The sequence below is a fragment of the Rhinopithecus bieti genome, unplaced genomic scaffold, assembly GCF_001698545.2.
Source record: "Rhinopithecus bieti isolate Rb0 unplaced genomic scaffold, ASM169854v2 scaffold_34943, whole genome shotgun sequence".
Lineage (NCBI taxonomy): Eukaryota > Metazoa > Chordata > Mammalia > Primates > Cercopithecidae > Rhinopithecus > Rhinopithecus bieti.
The window spans coordinates 395,388-399,875 of NW_016815584.1; positions in this window are offsets into that span (position 1 = coordinate 395,388).

Consider the following 4,488-nt stretch of genomic DNA (forward strand, 5'->3'; position numbering starts at 1 on the left):
TTTGCTTCTGGTGCACGGATTCCCTTTCACAAATCTTTTCACGACTTACACAGACCATCTACGGCGTGCTTGGACTTTCTGACTTGTCCTAAACATCTCTCTTTTTAAACAACCAGTTATTTTACTTTAGGACAAGAATTTACCATACAACATTCTTTCTTATATAAAAATCTCTTTTCTAGCCAGGCACAGTGGCTCACACCTGTAATCCCAGCACTTTGGGAGGCCAAAGTGGGCAGATCACCTGAGGTCAGGAGTTCAAGACCAGCGTGACCAACATGGTGAAGCCCTGTCTCTACCGAAAGTACAAAAATTAACTGGGCATGGTGGCAGGAGCCTGTAATCCCAGCTACTCATGAGGCTGAGGTAGGAGAATTGCTTGAACTCAGAAGGTGGAGGTTGCAGTGAGCCGAGATAGTGCCATTGCCCTCCAGCCTGGGCAGCAGAGCAAGACTCTGTCCTAAAAAAAAAAAAATCTCTTTTCTTTGTAACCTTCTTTGCATGGGTAGGGGACATTGCTAATTCCACATGTCCCCAGGCCTTATCTAGAATCTAATGTCTCCAAGGTAGGTAAATTGAACAATTTTCAAAAGTCAAAACAGTTCATGACCTTAAAGCATTTAATAAACCTAATATCTGACCTGCCTAATTTAGACAAAATGTCTTTATTTTACCAATAATCTTTAAAGCTGTTTTTATTTCCCAAAGATNGCCACCGCGCCCGGCCGCCAGTTTCTTAAGTCTGGCCTTAGGGCAGAGCCCTTCAAGAAACGGGGCTAGGAAAACATGAAGTTTTTACAAAATCTAGAATCATCAAAGGTAGCTCAAAGAAAGGAAAATTCAAGAAGGGAAGTCAGAAGTTGTTCATGGAGATGAAGAGAATTAACAGATGGTAAAGGTCACACAGACATCAACCAGAAAGTACTCATTTCCTAAGCCAGGATTGAATCCAAGCCACCACTATGAAAGAACAAAATCTTAGCTATTGAGCTACAGCACTGGGAAGTCTCCATTGCCCTTCCCAGAAGGAAACTATAGTAGTTAATTTTGAGCTTACAATTTTAGCTCTAATTTTTAGAGCTAAGTATGACATGAACCCTAAAATTCCTGTTCCCTGGAAGGCAGAGACCAAGAGAAAGTACCACCACATGGTTACAAGGTCAAGCTTGCGAGGACATAAAACAAGATGGAGACCTTAACCAGTTTTTCTGTTTGTTTCAGGATCCTGCAGCAAAGTTTGTTACTGAACAGCTTGCTGGGCCATCTTGAGCAGTGGGATTATGGGATTTAAAGCCCATGTTCAATCCTGAGGTATCCCTCTTTATGACAGAATGATACAGGAAGACACATAAAGCATACAAGATTTGCTGCAGCTTAAGACTAGCTTCATAAATCCTTTTTTCCATTAATCAAAACATTACAGGAGATAAGCAGTGATTTTTACCATTCATTCAACCAGGTTGCACAGGGAAAGAGAGGCCGGAAGTCTGACTGGTAAGAAATTCTTACCCTTTTGCCAGCATGTTAGGTTCCTGGGTTCCCCTCCCCTGAGCCAGACTATTGTCCCAGGGGCCAAGCACATACACAAAAAAATCATGAAACCACAGGCAAAAATTTCTCCATGTTGCAGGAAACCACACAAGGGGTTGCATGGGGTAACCATATTAACATTTGGCATTCTGGACAGAGTAAAATACATGTGACAAAACACAGACATTAGCCACTCTGCTTAGCATGCAATATTGAACTGGCAAGGTTCACATTTGCCCCTGGTTGAGCCCTGTCAGCTTTAATCCTTTTTTAACCAAGAGGGACTTTACTGAGGTGAGGGCCTCCAGTGCAATCCCATCCTTTACTCAGGTAAAATGTACCCCACTACTTACCCAAAGTCAGCCAATTGGTGCTACAGTCTGTTTCGTTTGGATCAGGATAGTAACTAAACTAAACAGTTAGCAAATTTAATTTTGGGGAGCCCTCATTTTTAAATGCACTTCTATGTTGTTGTTTATTCAGAACGTTCCACTGTAAGTTATCTTTAGTAAGATTTCACCATTTCTGTAAGACTTTGCTACTTCCCAGGCCTAATGTATAAGCTGGAAGGAACGTGTATGTATGTATAATGTATGTATAATGTATAAGCTGGAATGAATTCAGTTTTCAGAAATTGAGGATACTATTTTACCTAAAATATTGGTGTGGCTCTAGGTTCCATTGATTAACTTAGCCAATGATCTTTCCTACCTAAGTGTGCAAGAAAATGAAACAAAGGGATAGAACACAAAATCTCCATGAATTTTAAAAGCAAAATTTTACAACCCCTGCAATATTAGCACTTACTACCAGTTTCTTTCTGACCCAGTCAGATGTAAGAGGCCTCCAGCTGGACCCAAGCTAGTTAATTACCAGATCAAATTTGATCCTGAACCCAGTCCAGTTTCTGTCATGACTTTCAAATCCAGTTTGGATCAGGAATTTGCTCAAAGAAACTTGGAGAGCTCAAAACATAAATGTGTGGAGCTCCGAAATCTGAGAGAGAACTTGCCACAATCCCCAGGCACTCTGAGATGTCAAAGGACACAAGTGCATTCATCAGGTACCTTGCTTAATCACTCTGATTTTGGAGGTTGTTAGAAGGTCTACTTCAGATCCCACTTCTGACACCATTTGTTAAAAGAAAAGCTTCAGCCAAATTAAATTTAAAGAAGTTTAATTGAGCAAAGAATCATTCAAGAATCAGGCAGCCCCCAGAATCACAGCAGATTCAGAGAGACTCTAGCACAGCCACGTGGTGGAAGAAGATTTATAGACAAAAGAAGAGGAGAAATGAAGTACAGAAATCAGAAGTGAGGTATAGAAACAGCTGGATTGGTGCACCAGGTTGACATTTGCCTTATTTGAACACAGTTTGAACACTTAGCAGTCTATGAGTGGTTGAAGTATGGCCACTGGGATTGGCCAAAACTCAACTATTGTTACAGGTGCATACTCCTAAGTTAGGTTTTCAATCTTGTCTGACTATTAAGCTAGGTTACAGGTCACCCACAAGGACTCAAACATAGAAGTACAGAGTCCTTCTCAGGCCATATTTTATTTGTTTTAACAGATAATTAGTATGGCCAGTATATCCCTCTTCTTAATGTGTTCCCTGATTTCCAAGGCTATTACAGTGACAATACAAGTCCCACAGTGACCAAGTAGCAATATCTGTAAAGTTCTGGAAGGTACAGTTTCTTCATTACAGCCAAGTCTGGGCTCTGATCAGTGATAATGAATCAAACAAGAAAACTAGGGAAAAGAAGCCCAAGCCATAAGGCCTTAGGAGAAAGCATTTTCTGTGACTTCTGATATGTTCACTCTTATTACCATCTTCTCTTCTACACATTGTCACATGGAGAGTTGGCTATAAGGTTTATTTTATGCTCCATACCCCTTACTTAAGATATCCTAACCATCCCATGAAACTATTCAATCTTGAAATTCAAACTGAAAGTATAATCTTCATACATCTCCTTTGGAGTCTTCTTTCACCAATTTAAACAACCAAGCTCATATATCTAAAGAGAGAAAGCAAAAGAGAATTGGAACAAGAGGTTCTAAATTTTCACTGTTGTCCAAAATAATGAAAAATTGAAGCCAAAAATGTTGATTGGTAGCGATGGTAGGCTGTTTTTTTGTTTGTTTGGTTGGTTGGTTTGAATTACATTTAACATAATTATATTAATATAGGTAACATGCTAACAGCTACATGCTTTACAAAGATTTCAAGAGTTCTAAAAAGTTTTACTATTATTACTCATGCTTTATGGATGGAAAATCTAAGGACCAGAGAAGCTAAATAACTTGCTCCAATTAACACCTCTAGGACATTGGAATTTGCACCCAATCTCCTTTAGAGTCAAAGCACTTAATCTCTCTGTTAGAGAGCTAAAATCTTAACTTCATTATCCTTCTCTCATCTCTCTATTATTATATGAGTTAAATAAGAAAACATGAAAACCTATTACCTAATACTTAGCACATAGTAGGCAATCACTAAATAGTAGTTAATTTAACCATATATAAATACATCCTAAAGATTTAGATATTTAAGTACTGTTTTCTCATTAAATTCTCTTGATGATTATTGCAAAGTCTATAACTTCATTCCCCACAGAATTAACTTTTCCTAACTAGTGAGTAGGGCAAGCTGATGTCATTGCTTAGAAGTTCCCAAGGACATAAAGCCTATATAATGCAAGTAGAACAACACCAACACTACAGCTGCCAGTGCTTCTTTGTCCACAGATTCCCCTTCAGTACTTGAAGGTGAAATAATCCACCTGAAACTAACAATACAAAGCTTGCACCTAAACAGTGTGCTGCAAAAGAAATAGGATGCTTCTGCCACACTGGTTTTCTGAATAATCAGGTCAAGTTTTGTGTTAGAAGTGTCCTAATAAACGTGCAGGGCCTGCAATTGTGGTTTCTTTTTTTTTTTTTTTTTTTTTT